This window comes from Meles meles, chromosome 3, assembly GCF_922984935.1.
Source record: "Meles meles chromosome 3, mMelMel3.1 paternal haplotype, whole genome shotgun sequence".
In the NCBI taxonomy this organism is placed as follows: Eukaryota; Metazoa; Chordata; class Mammalia; order Carnivora; family Mustelidae; genus Meles; species Meles meles.
Window position 1 is genome coordinate 150,555,939 of NC_060068.1, and position 27,841 is coordinate 150,583,779.

At 38.0% G+C, this 27,841-nt stretch overlaps 1 long non-coding RNA gene across 1 annotated transcript in view; it reads left to right on the forward strand.

Annotated features, from left to right (window-relative positions):
- The window catches only part of LOC123938075, a 61,166-nt gene that overhangs the window by 17,317 nt on the left and 16,008 nt on the right, over positions 1 to 27,841 (forward strand). Inside the window, exon 2 of the long non-coding RNA XR_006817669.1 lies at positions 22,461 to 22,516. This is a non-coding gene — a long non-coding RNA (uncharacterized LOC123938075). The remainder of the gene's footprint in view (positions 1 to 22,460; positions 22,517 to 27,841) is intronic.

The window sequence follows — 27,841 nt, forward strand, 5'->3', positions numbered from 1 at the left end:
AAGAATCGTCCCTTGGCCCGTTGTGAGAGTTCGGGGTGAGAGAAAAATTGTTCTGCCTACGCACCCTCATTTTCAATATTTTATGCAAAAAATATGAAGTTAAAATGGGCATTATGGGACATTTTCCTTGGGGAAAATGGATAGCCAAGCTGAACAGAAGGGAAGATAGAGCAGGTCTGGAATGGGAAGAGCCAGCTCCACTCTTTTAATCCAGGTTTCTATGCAGTAGAGGGAAGTGGTCTGCCTGTTTTTACTATATTTTTGTACCAGTTGAGCCACCTCTTTCTGAGTCATTGCCCAGCTTCTCAGCTTTGACTGTTTCTCAAATTGTGGCCATTTATTACCTGCATCAGCATCATCTGAGGGGCATAAAATAACTGCAACATCCTAGGCTAGACCCCAGACCTGTCGAATCATTCTCTGAGGATGGAAGCCAGACAGCCATACACTTTACAATTACCCCAGGTGATCCATATTTATATAATGCATAAAGACTAAGCCCAGAGAATCTGTGATCACGGTAAGAAGAATTCTCTAAAGGGAGGGGGCACAGGGCATTCTTTTCAGAACACAAGTTCTAAATATGGATGAGCTTTGGTGCGGGAGGGTCCATAACATACCTAAAGCTGTTTGAGAATTTTTGTGTGAAAGCATGTCTAAATGCATCTTTCTGGTGAAGGGCTTTGGATCTTCAATCAGATTCCCCAAGGAGTCCACGACTCTCCCCAAAATGTTAAGAGCCACTTGTTTGTGGAATGCTTGAGCTGATGATGTCAGGAATAGTGGCAAGTATCTCCAAAATAAAATGTCTTGAAAAATCTCCTAACCCACTCTCACTCCTTCCTTTTCCTCCCCTGCAACATTGGCCCCAATGTGGATACTGAAATAGTCCAGATTCATCAAAATCTCAATTACCAAATCTTTTTGGTTTGTAGTCAAACAAAATGACAAAGTGAGTATTTTAATGGCTTTCTTTTTTGGACTAAATGATTAACTCAAACCAGAAAACAAAAGGTTAATTTTGTCCTCTGCCCACATTACAAAAACAAAATCAGTATTGATGCAGTCACTCCACTTCTCCAAAAACCAAAGTGGTTCTGAGAAATCCCTCACCACTTTGAAGAGTGAACTATTAGAACACTCATGATTAGAGAAATCAGATTAATTGGCCCAGAGTGTGATGTGAGAGTGTGTTCTTTAACGACGATAGCTGTGCAAAGTGGATGAACACAGCACTCATTCAGAATGGTTCACGGAACTAAGGCCATGTTTCTCAAAGTGTGTTTAGAGAACTACATGATCAGAGTTATCCTGGGAACCCTGCTAAAGATGCCAATTCCCTGTATCCATCTAGACCTTAAGAATCAGACACACTAGTGATGCGTCCAGAAAATTAGTTAGAACAAGTATGGAGGAGATTAGTAACTATGAAACATCAAGAAATGTGAGAGTTCTCTGGGTAACATTTCTCCTGAGTCATCTTTACATAAGGACAAAAGTTACAGAACAGAGAAGCCAGTGCTAGTGAGCCTAGCACCTGAAGCACATTATCGACAAATAGTAAAATGGCACCCAGTCTCTCTCCATAGGGGATTTTAACCCTGTCCAGATGTTTCCTTTAGAAGGTTGAGAATTGGAAAATGATTGCATAATCATAAAAATTCTGTCCTGAACACAATTAAGAAGCTTATTACACCATTGTGTGCAGTAGATATCTTAAAACTTCATTACTCTACAATTGAAAAATCCCAATGAGTATCACCTCCATTCAGCCAAAAGGGCTCACCCTAAGTATGAAATGATAAATTCTAAAATTATAGGGCAATTCATATCCCACCTCTAAGACTCTCTGACTGATAAAGGATGTTCAGACCTGAGCCTGTCCATCCCCTGGTGTATGCAGGGTTAGGGAAGGGTGCGGACTTCACATATTGTAGTTTTACTGCTTTCAGAAGGGTGTGTCTATGAGACCAGGGAATCCATTCCCAATTCGGTCAGCCTCAGAGAAACAAAACATTTCTGTTTATTCTTCTCCTTTTATTAGTCTCTGAAATTGTCACGGCTTAGAACACAGGCTGAGATGATCTTTCAGTGTTCATTGATTCCACACCAAAGCATTTCTAAGGAAGCTGGGAATAGATCTATAGCCATAAATAACATAATTCGTTTGTCATCAGATAACTAGTGAGAACGTTTGCAATGTCTTCTTGTATATTTTTGCTCTCTCCCAATGTTGTGCAAAAGAGAGATCTGCCTCCTTGGAAATAAAGTTAGTTGTATTTTAACATTTCCTTCTTTATTAAAAAGAAAAAAGAATGCTAAAACAAGGCACTAAATTTACTAGGAGGTATAAGCAGATCAGTAGATACAAAGTGATGTCAGAGAGCTATGTCCACCCCCATAAATTTCTGTGGAAAGAGTTTCACAGTAGGGTTTGCTGAAAGACCTTTTCACTAGTCTCCCCAACTAAGTTAATGAGGTCATTTACACAGGAGCAGTGAAGTTCTGAGCTATTAGAGCCAATTGGGGACAGCAACTTCTGGCTTGTTATTTATTGTGGACAGAACAGTACCCCCACCCCCGCAAATGCCTATATCTTAATCCACAGAGTCTGTGAATATGTTACTTTATATAGCAGGGAAATTAATGTTGCAGGTAGAATTAGGTTTGCTAATCAGCTGATGTTAAGAAAGGGAGATTATCCTAGATTATTCAGATGAGCCCAATGTAACCAGAAGGGTCCTTAAAAGTAGAAGAGGGAGGCAGAAGAGTGTGAGAATATCAGTGTGAGGACCTGACATGCCATGCTGGCTTTGGAGCTAGAAAGAGGCTACGAGTCATGGGATGTGGGCAGCCTCTGGAAGATGTTAAAGGTAAGAAAACTAATTCTTTCCTAGATGCTCCACAATGTAACACAACCCTCCCAACACCTTGGTTTTCGTGATACCCATTTCAGACTTCTGACCTACAGAACTATGAGACAGGAAATTTGGTTTTGGTATGCCACTAAACTTGTGGTAATGTGTTACAGCAGTATTAGCAAAACTAATACATTCATCTCAATATTTAGATATCTCTAAGCTTTTCCTTTTCAGAACAAAGTTAATTTTTAGTACTTTGAAAATATTAATCTGGATTTTTCTTCAAATTGAGGAAAATTTCAGACAATTTCCTATTTCACTTTAATTATCCCTAACATCTGAGCAATGCTTGACTTATTGCAGTCATATTAAACACTTAACGATGATCATCATGATATAATAATAGAGCATCTTGAGCACTGAGAGGACTTTGGTTTCTGGGGAGATACCAATGTTCAAGTCTGGGTTGATAACTTTAGGAGCCCTAGATATCTTAGAGGAAAGTAGGGTATGGAATTATGCTCAATCAGGAGAAAGTTCATCTTCCAGCATCTGCTATGAAGAAAACCTGTTTCAATTGTTTTCATTTGCAATTCCCTAATGACATGATTTTGAGGACCTTTTCAAATTCCTGTTTGCCATATATATATCTTCTTTGATAAGGGATCTGTTCAGATCCTTTGCACATTTTATAATTGGATTGCTTATTTTCTTAAAGTTGAGTTTAAGAATTCTTTGTATATTTTGGATGCCAGTCCTTTAACAAATACGTGATTTGCAAATATTATCTCCCAGTCTGTGGCTTGTCATTACCTTCTCTTAACAGTGTCTTTCACAGAGCACAAGTTTTTAATTTTAATGAAGTCCAACTTATCAGTCTTTTTTTTTTTTTTTATGCGCCAGGCTCTTAGTGTTGTACCTAAAAAACCATTACCAAACAAAAGATCATCTTGATTTCCCTCTAATTTTCTTCTAAGAGTTTTATAGTTTTGAATTTTAAATTTAGGTCTATGATACATTCTGAGTTAACTTTTGTTTCACTTTTGCATGTGAATGATCATTTTTTGAAAAGACTGTCTTTGCTACATTGTATTGTCTGACTCCTTTGTCAAAAAGCAGTTGACTATATTTGTGTGGGTTTATTTCTGGGTTCTCTATTTAGCTCCTGTCATTGATTTTTCTATTCTTTCAGCAGTCTTAACTAGAATCTTAGAATACTATGAAAAGAATGCCATTATCATGTCCTTTGTAGCAGATATTTTATTTTATTTATTTATTTATTTTATTTCTTTGCAAATTGATTATTCTTCCCCTGTGACATTTGAAGTATGGCAGAAGGCAATTGGTTCTGTTTAGTGTTGGTCCCTTGCAGGACTTCTAGGTATTTCTTCCATCTTTTCTTCTATATCCAGATGAAATCCGCTGCAATTAGTTTGGGTTAAAGACAACTAATTAGTCATTGAGTGGGCAGAGTTACAGATGAAGTTAAAAATAGAGAATTCAAAAGTGTGAGGTCTCATTTGAATTTCCTTTTCCACTAATACTGAGATACTTTCTTATCGCACACTCCTCTAAGACAGGTCATTCTCATTTTGGATGCATAGCTCCATACCACCCATACCCTTGGATAAATTCTCTTAGTCTCTTAGACTCTTTTCTGCTTCTTTAAGATCACCCAAGAGTGGTAACATCGGTGGCTTTGTTTGGAGGTTAAATAGGTAAAAAAGATTCTTTGCCAATTCATTTAAGTAAATCGAGGCCAGCCAAGATTAAACAAAGCATTTCTCCACAAAAACAGTGTAGTTCTCCAGAGCTCTCCTTTGGCATTTGGAACCAAGGTCTCTGCCAGCAACAAAGTCTAATATTTTTCTTGCTTTGTCTTCTGGGTGATGACCTTGAGGTAAGGTTGAAAGTATAATTCAGCATTCTGGGATTCTTGGACAAATTCCATAATATCTTCAAAATTGCTAACAAGTCTAATTGCTAATGTGATCATAGCTTTCTACTTTGATGCATTTTAATCAAAAAATTAAAACTCTGTCAGTTTGGTCCATATTAAATTCTCCATAAATGAAAATGAGGTTCAAATTACTTTTGCTACTTAGGATAAATAGTCAAATCGATAGATTTGGCTTTTCACCATCCAAAAGGATAAGGTATAATTTTGGTTTAAAATCACATAGCAATCAAAGTTCTTCATGTAGGCCTGCTGATTTTAGAACACCCCTATTACATCAGCTGCTATGCATACAATTTCTCTGATCTTAAAGGGCTTCCTAATAAGTGTCTCCCTTTTCTTGTGTAAAAAAAGGGGGGGCGGGGTGCCTGGGTGGCTCAGTGGGTTAAAGCCTCTGCCTTCGGCTCAGGTCATGATCCTGGGGTCCTGGGATCGAGCCCCACGTCGGGTTCTCTGCTCCCCAGGGAGCCTGCTTCCTCCTCTCTGCCTGCCTCTCTGCCTAGTTGTGATTTCTCTCTGTCAAATAAATATTAAAAAAAAAAAAAAAGGGGGGGGCAGGGAACATTTCAGGTTATGCATTGATTCTCATTTGCTTAACTCATTTATTCATCAATGACTTCCCGAATATTTATTATATACCAGGAAATATACTAAATTCACTTCCTGAATATTTATTATATACCAGGAAATATACTAAATGATGGGAGAACACAAATGAGTGAGACACAATCCCTTCCCAAAAGAATTTACAGCCTATAGAAAGCCTAAATTCTTTCCCAAAAGAATTTACAGCCTATAATATGATGCCAAGGAAGGTCTCTTTCTGTCTTCAATACATTAAACATGTGGATCTTAATCACCAAGACTAATCCATTTTATTTCCAAACGAAAAGTTTAATCAAACGTACCTAATCTGGCTTGTAGTCTCCCCTTGGTTTTTTTTTTTTTTAATAAACATATAATGTATTTTTATCCCCAGGGGTACAGGTCTATGAATCACCAGGTTTACACACTTCACAGCACTCACCATAACACATACCCTCCCCAATGTCCATAACCCCCTCCCCCTCTCCCAACCCCACCTCCCCCCAGCAACCCCCAGTTTGTTTTGTGAGAGTAAGAGTCACTTATGGTTTGTCTCCCTCCCAATCCCATTCTCACCAAAATACTAGCCAATAGGATTCAACAGTACATTAAAAGGATTATTCACCACAACCAAGTCTCCCCTTGTTTTAAAAAATAAACCTTCAAAATGAATTTTTCAAACACAGAAACTAGTTCTTTATTCACATGTGTATTTACATGGCCAGGCATGTAGTCCCAGAGTTTTTCTTGAGATTGGTGCTGTTATTGAAGGGCCATGGCTCCTAGGTTAACTGGATTTTGGGTTTGGTTAAATGGTTTGGTGAAAGCTGTAACTTCCCTGGGTATTGCAAGAGTCTTAGGTTCTGATGGAAGCAGAAAGAAATCATGAATGTGGATGGGATTAAGAAGGTCAGTAAGATGGGATTGGGAGGGAGACAAACCATAAATGACTCTTAATCTCACAAAACAAACTGGGGGTTGCTGGGGGGAGGTGGGATTGGGAGAGGGGGAGCGGGCTATGGACATTGGGGAGGGGAGGCGAACCATAAGAGACTATGGACTCTGAAAAACAACCTGAGGGTTTTGAAGGGTCAGGGGTGGGAGGTTGGGGGAACAGGTGGTGGGTGATGGGGAGGGCACGTTTTGCATGGAGCACTGGGTGTTGTGCAAAAAGAATGAATACTGTTACGCTGAAAAAAAAATAAATAAATAAAAAGGGTAAAATAAAAAAAAAAAAAAAAAAAAGAAGGTCAGTAAGTGTATGCCTCACTTGATTACTTTTTAAACCCTTGGAAACTTAATTTCATAATGGCTTTTCTCCCAATTAACACCATTCTGAGAGGACTATTCCCTAATCTACAATTTAAATAGCTAAAAAGAAAAAGGTCTCTATGTCTTCAATGCATTGATAATTCAGAAAATACAAGAGCATAGTGTAGCCAAAGAAAAGGAAGTATTCCCTGCAGACATAAATTATCTAATGAAAGAAGTTACAGCAGGGGAAATTAAAACAAATCCCCTCATGACAGTCTGCTTGAGGGGACATATTGTTGCTCTAAGAAGAACACAAATTAAAAAGAATATTTGGTCGAGTTTCATTCTTCTACATAGCGCTGTCCAGTTTTCCCAGCACCATTTATTGAAGAGACTGTCTTTTTTCCATTGAATATTTTTTCCTGTTTTGTTGAAGATTATTTGACCATAGAGTTGAGGGTCCATATCTGGGCTCTCCACTCTGTTCCACTGGTCTATGTGTCTGTTTTTATGCCAGTACCACGCTGTCTTGGTGATCACAGCTTTGTAGTAAAGCTTGAAATCAGGTAACGTGATGCCGCCAGTTTTGTTTTTGTTTTTCAACATTTCCTTAGCAATTCAGGGTCTCTTCTGACTCCATACAAATTTTAGGATTATTTGCTCCAGCTCTTTGAAAAATATCGGTGGAATTTTGATCGGAATGGCATTAAAAGTATAGATTGCTCTAGGCAGTATAGACATTTTAACAATGTTTATTCTTCCAATCCAAGAGCATGGAACAGTCTTCCATCTTTTTGTGTCTTCTTCAATTTCTTTCATGAGTGTTCTGTAGTTCCTCGAGTACAGGTCCTTTACTTCTTTGGTTAGGTTTATGCCCAGGTATCTTATGGTTCTTGGTGCTATAGTAAATGGAATCGATTCTCTAATTTCCCTTTCTGTATTTTCATTGTTAGTGTATGTGGTCCATATACACAATGGAGTATTATGCCTCCATCAGAAAGGACTAATACCCAACTTTTGTAGCAACATGGACGGGACTGGAAGAAATTATGCTGAGCGAAATAAGTCAAGCAGAGAGAGTCAAGTATCATATGGTCTCACTTATTTGTGGAGCATAACAAATAACATGGAGGACATGGGGAGATGGAGAGGAGAGGGAGTTGAGGGAAACTGGAAGGGGAGATGAACCATGAGAGACTATGGACTCTGAAAAACAACCAGAGGGTTATGAAGGGGCGGCGGGGGGTGGGGTGGGGGGGGGGTGGGAGGTTGAGGAACCAGGTGGTGGGTAATAGGGAGGGCACGTACTGCATGGAGCACTGGGTGTGATGCCAAAACAATGAACACTGTTATGCTGTAAATAAAAAAATAAAAAGAAAGAAATAAATTAAAAAAAAAAAGAACATTTGGAATATAACACCCAAGAGCTTAATATATGAAATATTATACACTGTTCGAAATCATAAAAGTAAAATTGGGATCTACATCTGCTGAATGCTTTAAAAAACTTTTTATTCACTTTTGACCAAAAATGTGCAAAGGAGTTCAACTAATGTTAAATCTAGGAGAAAAAGGACATAAAACCATTTGTGTAGAAGAGCCAGAGAAGTGCAGACAGTGAGAAGAGCCAAGGAAAAAATACTGACAATGATTTAAAAATAGGAACAAACAGCAATAAGTGGAAGAAACATCACCCAAGGGATGAACTATGAGGACACCCAACACTCCTGTGCAGCTGCTCTGGTCTCTTTTCAAAACGTGAGCCAAAATAACTCAGGGAGCTATTCTTGACTTTAACTGGGGGACTACAACTCTGGCAAATTATGAGGATGCTCAGTGTTAATACTGCTGGGGAATTTCAACTAGGCTAAAGCCTGCCTGAAAATTCCAGATGCTAAAATTTGCAAACATGTCTTCATACCAGAAGTGCCTCTATGTAAAACACAAACATTCATAATTTGTTTTTTATGTTCATCTTTGTATAATTCATAATTTTACATTTTAGGTCCTTTGCACAACTACTGAATTGTTTTATCTTGAGGGGGTATATGGGCCATTTATCATTCCCCATTTTTTTTTTCATTTTGTATTTAAAATATGAATCTAGTTTATAAGTAGAAAGAGACTGCATTTATTGAGCACTTACTATTGTCAGACCCTGTAATACACATAGAAGCCAAAGCTGAATGTAGGCTTTCTGGGCCCTTAACGTCTTTTGAAAAGCAGTAACATTGTAATATAGTGAGCTCAGATCTGAAACTTTGGTCTTGCTACTTTTTCTCATTGGGAATAATCTTCTCCCTTCTCCCTAAAGTATAAAATAACAAGAAAGAGAGCTCCATGGGTGAAATGAATAAAACAGTGAGTATATTTTTTTGCTTTCTGAATGTTACCAAGTTGAAATAAATATCATAAATATCACATAGGTTCTATTGTTCCAACTGTGCATATTGCAAAAAGTTTCAAAAGCCAGCGGGACAATGCTAAATCTCCAATATTATAAACTCATTCAGAAAATCTTCCCTCAGCACAGTTATTCTCTAACAGGTATGCATTCTTCTCAATTTCCTTCTTTGTTTCCTAAAAAGAACAGTGTCTTTGGTAAACTTTTCCTGGGTTCAAATTCCTGGTTCCACCATTTACCAGTTATATAAATTGCATAACTTTGATTTATTTTCATCTGTCAAATAAGGATAATAATACTGCCTGGTTGTGCTGTTGGGAATCTTAAATAAGACAGATGCATTTAGTATAATGTTTGGCATACAGCTGGCACTCAATAAATGTTCATTTTCCTTCCCATTGCATTATAAATATTGGTCTCATCAACAGTTCATCATTTCCCCTGAACAAATTTTTCAAAAAATTTCTTTAACTTTAACCATCATCCTTTTTATAAAACCAAAAAATATTTGAGCTAAAAATAATCTTAGAGATTACTTCAATGCTTTCATAATCCTCAGTGGGGTCTAAGTATAGGTAAGGAAACAGACCCAGAAGGGTGAAGTGACCTGTTCAAGGTCACAGAGGTGGTGAGAGGTAGAATTTTAGGACCAGATCACAAGTCTCAAGACAATATTATTCCTATATTGCCCAGGGCCTCCCTATAGATGGTTTTCTAATTCAGAAAAGATTAAAAATGATTGAGTTTTTTATAATACTCACTGAAATCTTCCTCTTTGCCTTAAAGAAATGGCAAGTTGGACCTTGGGATGTGGGCTTGAGATGTTTGCATTATACTCTTTGTTCACTTACTTGTGTTGTAGAGTATGTGATGCCAGTTCAGGAACCATTTTCAGGCTCCAGAGGCAGCATTGCTAACTCAGAATTACAGTGTCTATTTCTCACAGCAGTATAATTCTGGTGTGCCAAATACCAAATATTCGTTCTTTCCTTTTGATACCTGTTTGTTTGGCTTGGTTTTAATCTCAAAGAAGTCATTTCATGAGGAGAATTCTGTCTCAAAATCTAACAAAGAAGTGGACCTTCTTAAGTTCTGACAGGGTGGAAGACACCCTAGAATGAACTGCTTATCTAAACCCATTAAATGCTTCTGCACAGCAAAAGAAACAGTCAACGAAACAAAGAGGCACCTCGCAGAATGGGAGAAGATATTCACAAATGACACTACAGACAAGGCTGATATCCAAGATCTATAAAGAACTCCTCAAACTCAACACCCCCCCCCCAAAAAAACCAGATAATCATGTCAAAAAAATGGGCAGGAGACATGAACAGACACTTCTCCAAAGAAGACATACAAATGGCTAGCAGACACATGAAAAAATGTTCATCATCATTAGCTATCACGGAAATTCAAATCAAAACCACACGAGATACAACCTTACACAAGTTAGAATGGCAAAGATTAACAAGACAGGAAACAAGGTGTTGGAGAGGATGTGGAGAAAGAAGAACCCTCTTACACTATTGGTGGGAATGGAGGTTGATGCAGCCAAACAGTGTGGAGATTCCTCAAAAAATAAAAAATAAAGTTACTCTATGACCCAGCAGTTGTACTACTGGGTATTGACCCCAAAGATACAGATGTAGTGAAAAGAAGGGCCATATGTACCCCAATGTTCATAGCAGCAATGTCCATAATAGTTAAACTGTGGAGAGAGATAAGATGCTCTTCAACAGATGATGGATAAAGAAAATGTGGTCCATATATACGATGGAATATTACTCAGCCATCAGAAAGGATGAATATCCAACTTTTGTATCAACATGGACGGAACTGGAGGAGATTATGCTAAGTGAAATAGGTCAATCAGAGAGAGTCAAGTATCAAATGGTTTCACTTACTTGTGGAACATAAGGCATAACATGGAGGACCTTAGGAGGAGGAAAGGAAAAGTGAATTGGGGGAAATCAGAGGAAGAGACAAACCATGAGAGACTGTGGACTCTGAGGAACAAACAGGATTTTAGAGGGAAAGCGGTGCGGGGATGGGTGAGCCCAGTGGTGGGTATTAAGGAGGGCACTTATTGCATGGAGCACTGGGTGTGATACATAAACAATGAATCTTGGAACACTGGAAAACTAAAATTTAAAAAAAAGAACATTAAATGGCAGTTCTTTTAACAAATGTAAGTGAGTTAGTCTTTACTAACCAGGAATTATGATTCAGAGAGCCACTCCATTTACCTAACAGAAATAAAGGAATATATTCTCAAACAGTGTTCTAATATTGTGGACAACAGTAGAAGATTCCATTCTGGCTTGGATTCAAGAGAATTTATTCATTGACATGCCAGAAGTATCTTATCAGTAGCTAGTTTTAGCTAGTAAGGTTTCTCATAGTATGAACCCCCAAAGGAGAAAAAAGCAAGAACAACAACAAAATTATAATGATGTTCTACAGTGAAACTTTCAGTGAAAGTGACATAATGAAATCCTTTAAGATTCTTCTCCCCCTCAAACTTAGCGGTGCTTGTTACCATTACCAAGTATTCTGTCTAGATGGGTGAACAATAAAGGATAACCTGGGTTTCAGGACACCCCAGACTTCTCTATTAGTCACACATTAAATAAAACTTTCTTGAGGATCTACTATATAGTCTGAAAGCTAATTTAAAAGTCTGGATATGGGGCGCCTGGGTGGCTCAGTTGCTTGAGCATCTGAGTCTTGATTAAGGGTTTGATCACGATCTCGGCGATTGAGCTCCCCCACCCCAGCTGGGCCCTGTTTTCAGCAGGGAGTCCCTTGAGATTTTTTTTTTCCCTCTCTCTCTCTCTTTCTCTCTCTCTCTCCAAATACATAAATAAATTGTTTAAAAAGCAAGTCTGGGTATGACAGTCTTACACGTGCCCCTCTTCACCTACTGCGCATGTGCACCCATATGCTCTTTCTTTCATCATCTTCACATTCAACAAATAAACTTGTTATCAGGGTGAAACACTCTTCCCCTCCTAGTCTGCATCCCTTCCAGCCAGAATCAAGGCGGCAAACTGTCCTCTCTGAAGCAGTGCTATCCAATATTAGGCTAAATGTGCTTCTGACAAAATTGGTTCTGTTATCAGAGCAATATTGGCACATAGTGTCCTTTCTTTCCCTCGTCCCAAATTTGCCTTTTAAAATCTCAGACAGTGTCACTTAGTTATATGAAAGTACTATGATACTATCATAAAGCCAACAAGCTTGTGGTATTTGCTACTTCGAAGTATTATTGGCTACAGAGGTAAATTATTAGGAAAATTGGTGGAAAAGTGGGATATTTCTAGCAAATGAAGACAAGCTGAATATGTTAGGTGCAGGTAATCCCAATGTTTAGCAAATGAAACAGGCTATTACACATTCCTATTTTGGTGCCCCAGAGAAAGAACACTCAATGACTTCTGCCAGGTAGTGTTGAATTTAATTGAAGTTGAAGTGGCTTTTCTGAGAACAGAGGCTATAATATATATCTTTGTATTCCCAGCACATAGTAGGTAGAAGGCACAGCTATATATATTCTAAGAAGCCACTGATTTTAAATGCATCATTATTTTGTATGCAACTAAGAAATTTTAAAATGTTGCCAAATAACCCAATAGTTTTATTCCTAGTGAAAGAACTGTATGAGACATAGATTTTTCACTCATTGCTCATATGAAATAAAATAAATTGACTAAGATATTCCTAAAACTTCACATCAAGATGCCATAAACTAGAAGGTGTAAAAATTTCAGGAATATTAAAATATGGAAATAATGTGCACTTCAGAATTGTAGAAAATGAGAGTTGGTATTCAGTATCTCATGTTTGCTATTGCTGCTGACAATGGTAATAATCATCTGCATGATAGTGATCAATAAACACTAATTCCTAGTTAATATTTTCCATTAGGTTGTGTGACTATTCCACTAATGTCCTTCTATGCCACCTAACTATAATCTCTATGAGGGCAGTTACTGTGTCTGCTTTTCACATCACTGGCCCTGGCCTATAGCTGAGAGTTCTGTAAATATTAGTTGCATATTGATAGACTGAATAAGTGAACGATGATGATGATGGAGTGCCAGTCATACACATAAGAATAGCCTGAGGAATTTTTAAATGATATTATGACAGGTGGATTTCATCCTTGGATCAACTTGAGATGTACATTCTCAGGAATGTCAGGAAGTTAACTTCCAAAAAGCCACTTTTGAATTGCAATGGTAAAAAGCTTCTTGAAGTGCAGATACTTCTTTGAGATGGAAGAATCCCAACCCAGCTAAGTGTATTAAATAATTTGCAAAGCTGAAGGCTGAAGTCATAACAATGACCTACCAAGATAAAATTTCATTTATGCACCCTCATTAGTGAAAACATAGATGATAGTAAATAAGAAACGTGATTTTCACATGTGACAGCATCTAAGAAAGACTTGAGTCACATGTGTGAATACTTATAAATGTAGTAGTGTATCAGAATTTTGGTTAAAAACAAAACTGTAATCTATTTTATCTGAAAAACACTTTTATACAGTATTAAAATTAAAGTTTTAAACTCATCTTAGAAAAGTCCCATCAGTGAAATCAATGGTTCGGTACTCACTAAAGGGTAAGTTCTGGGGGAGCCTGGGTGGCTCAGTAAGTTAAGTGGGCAACTCTTGGTTATCGGCTCAGGGTCATGATCTCAGGGTCGTGAGATTAAGCTCTGTGTAGGACTCCATGCTCAGCACAGAATTTGCTTGAGATTCTCTCTCTCCCTCTCCCTCTGCCTCTCCCCTCTGCACTGTCTGCCTCTCTCTCCTTCTAAAATAATAAATAAATAAATCTTTAAAAAAAAAAAAAACTAAGTTCTGTGAGAGACTTGTCTTTCTTGGCATATCCCCAGCACCTACAATTGTGTTTAATAAATATTAAGTGCTCAATATACATCTATTGAATAAGTGAACTAATGTTTTGACTATGTTGAAACCCTTTCTGCCATTCATTTAGTGGTAAAATGATATTAATGGAGGATTCCTGGTGCTTGCTAGCTGATATAAGGAAGATTTAGGAAGCCTGAGTTTGAATCCTGTTTCTACTGCTGCTTCACACTCACACAAATCACATAATGTCTCTGGGCTTCTGTTTCTTCATCTGTAAGGCAGAATTGGTTATAGAGTAGTCTTTCTCAGAATTAAGTAATAGATAGACTCTGTGTTAGATATGATAGGCTAAGTCATACTGCAATAGTAAATTGATCTCAATTCTCAATGAGACACAATTAGATTTTTGTTCCCATCCATATTCCATGTCCATTAGGGACTTTCAGGGGTCTCTGTTCATCTAGACTCACCAACTAGACCATGCAGAATTCCAAATTACAGCAATAGGAAAAGGATTAGAAATTGTGCATTTCATTGGCTAGAAATGGTCATATAGCCCCAGCTTAACTACAAGGAGAAAAAATGTGAAAGCTGATGGTGTCTTGGGTCCATTACTAGTGAAGTCATCCCCCAGTTACTGTAGGTGTTTGTTGCTAAGACCTCAGAGTTGCACCCTTTTTCTTTAGAATTATCCCCAGCTAAGTGGAAGCCATCTTGCCTGGGAAGATTTTCCATTTCCCAGGGATGGCAACAAAGACTGACTGACACCCTGGTATACAAAATCAGGCCCTTTGCCTCAAAGACCACCACTTCTGTGGTGAAAATCAGACTCCAGAGCTTCCTGAGAAAGGTTAAGATAGACTCCTATTGAGACCTATACTTTGATTAGCTTCCCTCCAACTCTTTCCAGTTTCCCTCATTCTAACCTCTCAGAGTACTCCCTCAGTAATTCTCTTGCATACAAATCTTGCATAGAAATCCTCAAACTCTGCTGCTAGAGAACTCAATGTAACAGAGTTTGTACTGATAGGTCCTAGAAGCGTGCTCTAACAATGGGATTCTGAGGTAAGATCATTGAAAGCTGTATACCAATTAACAGACAGCATTAACAGACAGCATTAGTGGCAAGTGGAGTATTACTAGGTCCTGGCATGTAGCAGTCGAATCACTGTAAGTTTTACCTGTAGTGAACTGGAGTGGAATACAGGTATAGTGGGATACACTGGCAGATGCTGTGCCTTTGGTTTTGAGAGGTAGAGAGAGGAAATAGTAGTTATAAGGACTTCATAATTGTTTGAATAATGCTAAGTGCCAATAATGCTTTGAAGAGAGGAAATGGAAGGCTCAAATACATTAATATCAACATAAAGCAAAATGTGGCAGTATTTAAAGGAACTTTCATTTTTTTCAGCTGAGAGTAGACAGAGATAAATAGTAGACACAATACTTATTGTAAGAGTGGTGGAACATTAAAAAAAAAAAAAAAGTGAATTCTCTGCCTTGGCAGAACTACAGACCAATATCCTTGATGAACACAGATACAAAAATTCTCACCAAAATACTAGCCAATAGGATTCAACAGTACATTAAAATGTTTGATTATTTGAAAAAGCATTATTTTCCATACCCACCAGAAAGGGGGATCCAAAGCAGATTCTATCTATAGCTAGTGGTGGAGGGAAAAATCTGAGCTTGGTTCATAGGTGCATTGGCTTAGTATGTAGGGTCAAGCTGGAAATGTACTGCTATTGAACCAGACTCCACTCAAGGATGGCCCTGAAAGACAGTGATGAGTGTTCTCCATGGGGATGAAATCCTCCAATTGGAAGAACTTCAAGCAGTGCATCTGGTCATTCACCTTGTGAATCACAAAGAGGCAGTCTATAATAAGGGTAAAAAATTGACTGCATGGTAAATGCCTTATATGGTGTGTTAGAAGCCTGGTAGGAGTACAATTAGATTAGAGACATGGAAGAAGCATCTGTATAGTGCTGGGGAATGAGTACAACATATAACAATATTTGCATCATAAATCAGTGCTCATAAGACAGTGTCTGTCATGGAAGAGGAACTAAATAACAAAGTTGACAGGGTGACTTGGCCAATAGATGGCAACCAACATCTGTTGTTGGTTGCACAGTGTTCATGCAATGGGCTCTAGAACAGGGAAGTAATGGTAGCAGAGATGAAGGTCATGTGAGAGCCCAGACAGCATGGATTCCCTCTCATGAAGGATGATCAACTGCTGCCACCAGTGAGTGTCCAATAGGCCAACAACCCATACACTGAGAATACAGTATCATCCTCCAAAGAGACCAATCAGTTATTTGGTGACAAGTTGATTACATCAAACCCCTTCAGCATTATAGGGGCAATATTTCATCTGGACTGTCAACAACTTTTAGTCTCTGCCCATAGCACCCAGCTAGCAGCACTCCAAAGTGTCTGATCTAAGCCTCCAAATCCCACTTAGCATTGCTAGGGACCAAGAGACAAACTTTATGGCAAAAGATGAGCAGTGGTGGAACATAGCCATGGTATCTATTTATTGATCCCACTATATTCTGGATCATCCAGAAGCTGCTAACTTAATAGTGGTGGAATATCCTCTTGAGGGGTCTTGAATTTCCACCTTGTCAAAAATACTTTACATGGCTGGAAAGCTCTTCTTCAGGATGTAGTATATACCCTAAAACAATGGACATTAGTAGTTCTGTGTCACCAGTAAGTAGAATGCAAGGTCTGGGAACAAAGGAGTAAAAGCAGGAATGGGCCCACTCACCATCACTCCCAGTCACCCACTCAGGGAATTTGTGTTTCTCCACATCTATAACTTAGGATCCAGTGGTCCTGGTTCTTAGAGGGAGGATGCTTCCACCAGGGGACACAGGGAGAATCCCAATAAACTTAAAGCTATGACTAACTCCTGGATACTTTCAGCAACTCAAGCCAGTAGACCATCAGACAAAAAACAGTTACCATACCAGCAGAGTAACTGACCCTATTCATCATGAGGAAATAAAGTATGGCTAGCCAGTGCAAACAGGGAGATTTGTTGGGTTATCTCTGCATTTCTATGACCAATTTCACTATAAAGAACAAGTCCAATAACCACAGGCTGATAAAAGCATGGTAACTGCGTCAGATGCTATAAGACAAGCCAACTAGTCCAACAGAGGTGCTACCCAAGGAAGAGACATTCTAGAATAAGTAGTAGAGAAGAAAGGATAAAGGCTATGTCTGGACCAATTGTATCACAGGAGCTGTACTTTATTTAAATAAACTTCTTATAAGTCTTTCCCAAACATTGACCATTCAGGACCCCAGAAAAACTGTGACTAGATGGAGTTAACTTAATCTGAGAAGCAAGTATATCTGAGGACTGCAAGGCAGGTACTATAGCAGGCCTCGTGGTTGCTCTCCCCAGATCCACTTCACTGGGCTAGAATACCCATCCCCCAGTTCTCATGCCTTAGCCCTCATTAGTGGCTCATAGCTATTTCTCTCCTCCTAATGGGAGCCATTATAATAACTCCAGGGGGCAGTAACCCATGGTGACACTGAATAAGCTGCGGAAATTCATGCTCTATAGCTTCCAGTAGAACCAATCTAGTTCCAGCTGTTCTCCAGCTGAGACCACATCCTAGCTTAGCTCCTCCTTCCGTCCTATGCTGCTCTCACTATCCCCCATCCTCTTCTGAAATCACTTCCTCAATAAATCATTATACAAGAATTCCAATCCCTGGCTCTGCTTCTAGGAAACCCCATCTAAAACAGGGAACAAATGGATCATTTGGCAGACCATCATCTCTCAGCCACAGATGCCTTTAAAAGGAAAACATTTCTTCCAGATTCTTGTTGAAAAAGATCACTTTTGTTTAAATATTAATAAAATATGCTCAGAGGTAAAGGTACTGTGGGTAGCTCTAACAAAACTATAAAAACAGAATAAACTTGCAGCCAATTAGATTAACCAAAGCAAAAATAAAATGTAAATTTACTATATTAATGTAATGTGACAATTTTTTTCTGAAACAAATTGTCAGTGTTTTTAAAAGAGAAAGATGTAGCCCCAGTTTTGGTCCTTTATTTAGTCTGTTCCTGTATTTTAAACTCAACAATACAAATTCAGAGCATGTCATTGTTGTTATTGTTTAAGTATTTTCTACAAAATATCATTAATAACTTCCAGGCTTTTTTTGCTAATTCAGAACAATCAGCTTGCATTCTAAACTAAAAGCCAGCTAGTAAACAATTCTTTAGTGGCGATTGTAATTGTAATAAATTCTCACTTGATAATTTGTTAAAGCATTCATTCTTTGTTGAGGTAATGGTTCAGAATAAAATGGTTCAGGCTCTTTTGAGTTTGGAACATCCTTTCTGTATGCCTCATGAAGATTCAATGCATTTACTACTTTTATCAGTTTGATCTACTATGCCACATCCATTCATCGCATGCCCCCTGACACCCGTTGAGATTTCTTTGATGGGAGTAATACCAGAAACATAAAGGCAAATATGATCATTAAAATTAGGAAGCTATGTGGAAGGTCCTCCCATAACCCCCAAAGTGGTTCTATTATATTACAGATCATTAACAAATTGAAAATAAACAGCTAAAATTTTATCTTAAAGAATTCATATGCCCCTGGTGATACACTACACACACCATCCCTTCAGCTTGTATGCTTTATTTTGGGAAGTGGTGCTCTAAAAGAACTATGAAATCCTTTCTATATTAAATTATATAAATGTTGCCAGTCTCAAAGCTGCCATAAATTGTGACTGTTCATCTGAAAACAAAAACAAAATAAAACAAAACATTGGCTATTAGAATATGATGCCTTTGCATTCCCACCAGAAAACACTGACTTTAACAGTGAATTGAAACAATTACTGGTTTTCTCTCATTAGTAGTGCCCTGGCTTTAAGAAACCTATTCTCAGCTGGATTTTAAGGTTTTCTTTTCCTTTCCAAGTAGTAAAGACTTATGGATGAAACTGAATTATGGATGAAACTGGGTGGCTCAGGTAGTTAAGCGGAACTCTTGGTTTAGGCTCACATCATGATCTCGGGGTATTGGGATTGGGCTCTTGCTCAGCACAGAATCTGCTTAGGATTCTCTCTCCCTCTCTGTCTCTGCCCCACTCACTGAATTATGGATGAAACTGGGTGGCTCAGGTAGTTAAGCGGAACTCTTGGTTTAGGCTCACATCATGATCTCGGGGTATTGGGATTGGGCTCTTGCTCAGCACAGAATCTGCTTAGGATTCTCTCTCCCTCTCTGTCTCTGCCCCACTCACACATGCATGCTCTCTCTTTCTCACTCTCTCTAAAATAAGTAAATAAATCGTCTAAATAAATAAAATAAAACAGTAAAGCAACATTTCTTTTTTTAAGGGGAAAAATGCCTACTTTGAGCTAATTAAATTCCAGTGGTACCAATTCATATGAATTAGCAAGAAAAATGAAGAATAAAAATATCCTCTCCATTTCAAGTGCCTCTGTGGAGGTTGACTCAGATATAAATGCATTGGCTGTATCTAAACTCTCATTTGTCATCTCAAAGACAGAACATTTATTAAAAACAAATAAAGCAAAACTGTTTTTAGAGATCTATTAAAAGTTTATGACATTTTGAGACTCTATTAGGCATTTAAAGTCAATTTTCTTCTCAGACCTAACTCATAAATAGCATTATAAGAAGCAATTTAAAGAAAAGAAAAAGATTGGTCACTAGTATATAAGCTGCCCTCCTTTAGGTCTGGTTAAATTGCATTATTGCGATGTGACCCAAGACACCACTACAAAATAACTGAAATCAGTTATCTAGTATCTTAGGGGAATTCAAGTTCTGAATTAGAGAATTTTTCAGGACAGAGAAACTCAGCTTTTCTGTTGTGGTTAAAAATAGAGAAAATGCACAGTCCTACAGACATAGGTTCATATCCTATCTTCTTTACCTTGGGCTATCTGTGTAATTTTGTCACCATCATCTACAACATCTACATCATCATTTGCAAGAGCAAAAATTACTAAGGTTTCCGAGGATGACAAAATGTATGAACAGCTTGAAATTGCTGCTTGGCACATTAAGTCAAAAAACTAGGCACTTTTCACTCATTTCGAGGTCATTTTTAAATTCACTGCAACTGATTTTCCTTAAGCCCCTTTTTATGAACTTCTCTGCCCTTACCCCATTCTTGCCCTGACTTCTTCCTGGGATTACTTCCAAAGTTAGTATTAAATACAATTCATACTTTTCAGGCCTTTCCTTACTTGACTTCTTTGCAGCATTGATGCTAGTAACCATGTATTTCCTTCTTAGAAAATTTTCTCTTGGTTTCCACCACACAATGATCTTTTTGGATTTCTTTTAACTCTTATGGCTTCTCCACAATCTTCTCTGCTCACCACTTAACTAGGTGGTTGCCAGCTCCAAAACCAATTCTCCAATTCTCCAAACACTAATGGGGTGTCCAATGATCAATTAAATTCTGACACCTAGGACCCAAAGAAGTATCAGACTCCATAGGTTTAAGGGCTCAGTCCCACACAAAAAAATGAATGAATGAATGAATGAATGAATGAAATTAGAAAATGGCTGCCCTCATTTCAGAAACCAATTTTAAGTCCCTGGGAAACCTGTACTTCTGACTTTTTTCTTTCCTTTGAATAAAGGGGTAAGCAGAAATTGAATAGAGAGCAAAAGAGATAAAAACTGTCAGCAGTTAAAGCATATAAGAAGTGTTATTCCCCTCCGAGGAGCACACCTATAGCAGAAAAAAGAAATAATCCTAAAGGCCCAAAGACAGAGCAGTACAGGCACAGAAGATTTTTACACAAATAAGCCAAAGGACTTGAGCTTATCTATTTAAAGGCAAATTGAGAAAAGAATTTATATTCACAGTGCTAAGAATTATGAGAAAAGGTAAAAATCACACCTTTGTATTTCTTTAAATATTTCTCTACATGATATATCCAAGTTAAATGTATTGTTTAATCAATATGCATGATTTGCTCATTAAAAATACTTCAGAGTGCCTATTGTAGAAGAAATATTATGAAAAAGACTGAAAGGATTACTGACTTTCCTGTCTAGCACTTACTTCATTGTGATCTCAGCCTATCGCTCAGTCTTTGAGCTATTTTACAACTAAGTTGTAAAAATCTGACAGTAATGCAAAAGATTTTGGTTCATAGGTATGCAGATGGTGCCTGGTAATATGCAATCCATTATCTTCTTGTAGATATTAGCTAGTGTCTTCAGTTTTGCATCTATTTGTAACTTCTTCTCAGGTCTTGATGCCTGTATATTTGCCCACTCTTCGGATTCTACTTCAGATCAGCTGTTCCACGTATTGATTCCCTCATTATTTAAAAATAAAATTCATCTTTTATAACTACATGTGTCGGCAAGTGTTGTAGTTTTAGGGATTGAGCCCTAAAGAAGATAGAGTTCCTTCTAGCTTACTCTTTTATCACATTTGTTGTTCTAATAAAGATTTCTATGATTTTGTAAAGTCTGAGTAAAAAAAAAGTTATTTCCCTAATTAGGTGGATTTGATTTATGGTGGCCTATCATGTGACTAGACATCTAGTAAGTAAATATCAACCCAACTTCCAGTTCATTTAATAATTAAAGTTTATGACTTTTTCATAAACTTTAAATCAAACTCCCAGATAGTTCTCAGTAAGTATAACTTTCATTCTGTCCTGGGCAATGTATTCTCAAAAAGTTGGTTTTAATAAATATTATCTGTAAAAAACTTGCTGGGTTGAGTTTGCTTATGTCTCTAGGTACCCTAAATTCAGGGCCGAGATTGGAGTTATGTCAGGCCATCAAAGAATTACTCTACTCCTGATTATGTCTATTATTCTATGAACTTAACTGGAACAATGCATTTGAACAATTTTTTTGAGTTAAAAAAATATTGTTCCTATTCTTCAGTATACTAAAGTATGGTTTCATCTTTGTACCAGGCTCCATTAAGGGAAATTCTGTTATATAATAGGAGATGCTCTCTTCCAGCAAAACCTGACAAAATGCCAGAGAAAGACAACTAAGAAGGCCTGCTTTACCATGTGTTTTATATTTAGATAAAATTCAAGTTTCAAGTTCCTGAGAACACTAGATACAGCAATGGAATGGATCATTTATTTTCTCTGTGCTTGGAGGCTCTTTTTCATACCTTTGGTGTCTACTGACTGTTTAGCACATCTTTTCCAGATTGTGAAAGAGATTTCTTTTTTTGCAGTGAGTGTGTCCCAAAGGCCATATTTTCGACCCACTTCTACCTGAAGAGCATGGCACTGTATCCACCACACCAAGCCCCGTGGTTCTAAAATCTATTATCATCTTCAGAATCTGGGGGAAAGAATGATTAGGTTTTAGATGACTGTCCTATTCACACTCCATAATCTTCTGACATCTATTTCTCTTAGAAATAGTTCCAAGTCAAGGACAGGAAAAAAATGTATTCAACCCTTACACTTATAAATCTCTTTTTTATATTTCAGAATTACAAGTCCTATTAAAGTGTGAAATTTGGAGAATCCTTTAACTCTTTATTCAGGTAAGAAAGATTCTTCTTAAGAAGGTAGATTGGCTTTGTATTGATTCAACAAATATTTATTGAATGTCTGATCTATGCTGAGCATTGTCTAGGTGCTGGGGATGCAGAGATAAGAGACACTCCTTGAGTTTCCAAGAGGCCATACTCTAGTGAAGGGCACAAGGAAGTACACAGTCATTACACACATTATCATACTTGGGAGAGGTAAATATGGGACAGCTGGGAAGCACACAAAAAAAGGCCCTTAACAGGAAGAGGCTTAGGAGCTTCCTATGGAGGGAGATTTCTGAGCTGGGTTTTCACAAATGAGTAGGTTTAGCCAAACCAAAAGAGATGGCAATAGAGTAAGGCACGCAGAGAGAGCTGCAAGCACAAAGGTACTGACAGGGAGAGCAAGAACTTGCAAGATTATAAGAAGCTTCAGGCTTTTTGAACATCACACTTCAGATTTCAAGTTGGAAGTGATGAGGTGAGAAAAGGAGTGTTCCTTCCTCAGAGCAGAACTTAAATATTTTCTAATCCACTGAGATAAGATGACTTTTAGTGCTTTTAAAAGGTAAGGGGAAAAATTAAAACCTGTTCTCAGAAATAGTCACAGTGTACAAATTAAATCAAGTTCCAAATGTAAATTATAGGCTTTTCCTTTAATGGTAATTAAATTCCTTTAATTTCCTTTAATGGTTCCAATGCTTTGGAACTATCTGGAAATGGGGCAAGTTACCTAGCCAGTGGCTACCAACTCATTTGACCTTGTGCTTCCCCCCTTCACCAGAACCATATCTCTCTGGGCCATTTCTTGACCATTCACCCAATTTTATGCTCTGTAAGTATTCTCAGCTTGATAGGCTGGACAAGCTCTAATCACTTCTCTAGCGTAACAATTGAATTAGTGATATCAAACAAAATACTAACGTTATTTCTTTTTTATGTTATTTCTTTTTATACTTTTATATACTTTTTATAACATTCACAAAATTAGTGTCCCATATCAAGAAGTTTTTTATTTCGTAAAGTGATATATAAGTTTATATGTGAGAAAATACAGATGAAAAGCAAAAAAAATTTTAAAAAGGAAAAGTAATAAGTAATGACTTCTTTTCACAGTATGAAAGACTTATTTTCGAGCTATTATAATTAAAATAGCATCTTATTGACATAATATATCAATGAAACTGAAAAGAAAGCTAAGATATTGATTTGAGTAATATCATCAGGCCTTCTTCTGAGCCCTTTTCTTTTCTCTAGAACTCTGAGGTGATCTCATCCAGTTTGTGGCCTTAAGTACCATTTACATGCTGATGATTTCCAAATTTTTTTCAACGTAGGCTTGATCTCTCAGTTCCAAACTTGGATATCCACTTGCCCACTGTATTAGTGTTCTCCAGAGAAACAGAACCAATAGGATATGTGTAGATATATAAAAAGATGCTTCTTATGAGGAATTGGCTCACACTATAATGGAGGCTGAGGAGTTCCTCCATCTGCCAGCTGAAACCTGAAAGCCCAAGAATGCTGGTGATGTAGTTCCAATACAAACCCAAAGGCCTGAGAACCAGGGTGCAAGTGGTGTTAATTCTCAGTCCAAGTCCAAAGGCCTGAGAACTAGGAGGCCTATGATGCAAGTTGTGGTACAAGGCCAAAGGCACAATAATGAGGAGTGCCACTGTGTGAAGGCAGGAGAGGATGGGTGTCCCAGCTCAAGCAGATCAGAAATCTGCCCTCCCTCCATGTTTTTGTTCTACTCAGTTCCCCAATGGATTGGATGATGATGCCCATCGGCACTGGTGAGGACAATCTTCTTTACTCAGTACACAGATTCAAATGCTAGTCTCTTCTGGAAACTCCCTCATGGACACACACAGAAATAATTTTACCAGCTATCTAGATATCTCTTAGTCTAGTTGGGTTGACACATAAAATCAACCATCATATGTTGGGGTTAAGGTAGAGCATGAAATCAGCCATAATACCTGGCTTGCTAAAATGTAATGTGGAGGCCACTGGGGGCAAAGGAAGGTTTCAGAGAAGAGTGGAGGCCTTTGGACTGCCAAGGCATGTGTAGCCACTCAGCAGTTGGAATGCTGCAGGGAGTTGCCTTCCCCAAGCTTTCTTAGCCCAAACCGCTACCCTGTGATCTGAGAGATGAATGCATTGTCCCTTAGGCTATATTTAGTAGAACTGACAGATTAGCATATCTTATCTTTCCTGTAAACTGACTCTCCTAGTTTCAGTAGGAGCCCTGGTCACACATCAGGTGCTGAGAAACAGTAATAAGGATTTGTGATATCCTGAAGGACCAATATAAGTGGGAGAAGAGTAAAGGGTGTTCCATCTCTGAGCGTTGACGCCCTTGCCTTCTCTCTTTCACAGCAAAGTTTGGAGTAATCTTTTATCCGCGGGTACAGGAATTGCTGGCCATCCCCACAATCATATCTATACAACAACCTACTTAATTAATTCTCTGAAACTCTATTTCTCCCAAGATGGTCTTCTATTTCTTCCCTTCTCAATAAATGCCACCTCAACTCACAGTTCCTAGAGCTGGAAACCTGAGAAACATTCTTAACTTTCCTTCCCTCACTCCTCATATCCACTTCTAGAACAAGTCCTCTTGTTTCTAACTCCAAAACATAGCTCCGTCTCACTGCTACTAACATAGTCTAACCTACAAAACTGGCATTGACTACAGCAAAGGCCCCCAAACTGATTTCACTGCATCTACTCCTGTCCTCCTCCAATTATTTCTCCTTTCCTAGTGATTTTGTTATAAAATAAATCAGATCATGTCACTCCCAACTTAAAACTCCTTAATGGTGTCTCATTTAAGTAGACAAAATTCCATCTTTACAATGCCCTGCAAAGCATTGCATGATTTGGCCCCACCTGAATAGCAGAAGTGCTATTAAAAATCATTGAAATAGGAGCACCCTATTCAACTGAATGGCTCAGTCAGTTAAACCTCTAGTTCTTGATCTCGGCTCAGGTGTTGATCTCATGGTCGTGAGTTCAAGCCCCCAGCTGGGCTCCACTCTGGCCATGGAGCCTACTTAGAAAAAAAAAGAAGAAGAAGAAAAAAATCATTGATGTAAATTGGAAATTTTTTCACACTTATCTCATTTCTACTTCTTACATTATTGGCAAAGTATAAACTGAGCTCATGATCTTAACAAGAAATATAAGCACACACACATCCACGAAACATACAAAAAACACACATATCTCTGTCTTTGCTAGGGCAGGCCCATCTCTGCTGGGTATTTTTGTTACAATGTAAGTGACATGTTACCATGCAACGCAGGCCATATCAATCAGTCCTGAGGAAAAAAGATAGCAGAAGCCACTTCATCAATTATCACCAAATTTCACAAACTATGTAGCTTTGTCAAGTTTTATATGGTACAGTAATAAGCTGGGGGAAAATTATGATTCTGTACCTGCTAAGGTTTTATTCAAAAAGAAAAGTGAATTGGGCACCTAGGTGGCTCAGTGGGTTAAGCCTCTGCCTTTGTCTCAGATCATGATCTCATGGTCCTGAGATCGAGTCCCACATCGGGCTCTCTGCTCAGCAAGGAGCCTGCTTCCCCCCCTCTCTCTCTGCCTGCCCCTCTGCCTAATTGTGATCTCTCTCCATCAAATTAATAAATAAAATCTTAAAAAAAAAAGTAGATTAAAGATTTCAGGTAAACAGGGAGCACCTGGGTGGCTCAGTGGGTTAAAGCCTCTGCCTTCGTCTCGGGTCATGATCTCAGGGTCCCGCTTCAGGCTTTCTGCTCAGCGGGGAGCCTGCTTCGCACCCCCCTCTCTCTGCCTGCTTCTCTGTAGACTCTACAAAAAGTGCTAAAGCACATCCTGCACACTAAAGGCAAAGGTTACCAAGATACACCCTATTTGCTTCTCAGCAACAGGTTCTATTTCTTCACTGCTTCCCTACTCCAGAGGTGCCTTGGGAATGGTTTATTTCCCCCTACTACAGCTCACCTCTCACCCTCACGGCCACTCATCCTAACACACAGGCCAGACTATCAGTTTAGCACGCTGTGATTCCCTCACTCAGAACATTTCCCCCAAATGCAAGGTCTCGGTTTCACTTCTGCTTCATGAATACTTACTTAGCGTTTAAATTGCAAACCCTCAGTCACTCTAACGTTGTGTTTTTAGGGTTAACCATGTGTATGCATTGCTTCTGCTAGAGATCTTGGTTTTGCTTAATCAGTTGTTCAATCAGAACCCTGTTGTGATTATTTTATCAGGAAGGGTAAGTGGTTAATACTCCCCCTAGTTCTTCACTCATCCAACAATATCTTCCTTCCATCATGACAGGGAACTGAAATTTTGGGTGACTTCATGATTGCTCATCCCAGTCACTTCTTTATGCATAGATGTTATTTCACTATTTATTCTAGCTTGCAGCTATTTTGACTTCTGACATTTATAAATCTTTTTCTAAATAAAAGCTGTGATATTTTCTTCTTAAATTGAGAAACACAATAATTTTACCAGAAATATCTCTACTTGTATGTCCTTTTCCATCTCTTATTTGGGATTATGGGAGCTTCATTAACCTACCAAATAAGGCCTACAAATCAAAGACTTTTTTTTTTCTCTTGCCCAGAACTTCAGATATTCATAATAAATTTAAAAATTTCCCAAGAATACATTACACTTTTAAGTATTCCTCCATTCATTTTATGTAAAACAATGAATAGACTCTGTAGAAATGTTAACAAATATAATAATTCAAAAAGGATTAGGCCTTATTATCTACTGATTTCATAAAGAACACATCAAAAAAAATTTTCCTAGCACATGCAAGTTACAAAATATTCTAAAGCTACACGATGATTCTAAAATTAATAATTTGACCTGCATAACAATGGTAATAAGAAATAATAAATATATTAAATTTCATGCAAAGTCTCTCATGAGTCATAATAAAACTGTTTGAACCCTAAATGATTGTTCTAAAAGTAAAATAAATGATAAAAAGAAAGGCCTGGTTTAATACAGATAAAAAGGAACATTGATTAACATAATATTCTGCAGAAAGAGTGTTTTGCATAGCTTAATTAGATATATGCTTTTTTTGGAAACTGACCTTCTTAGGAACCACATGACTTAAATGAGAGTTCATTGGACCCCATGACTTCATCCCTCTGTTAGCCCCTACTTTGTATCCCCATCTCTTAGCCCTACATTGAAAGTTCTTAGCATTTCTCAAAGATTCCCAAAAATGCTGCAAGGACAGAAGGGAAAATTTTGTCTACCCCAATTACTGGCAGAATTGAGAAGCAGGCAAAATCTATTTTCATTTCTCCTAGCTATTCA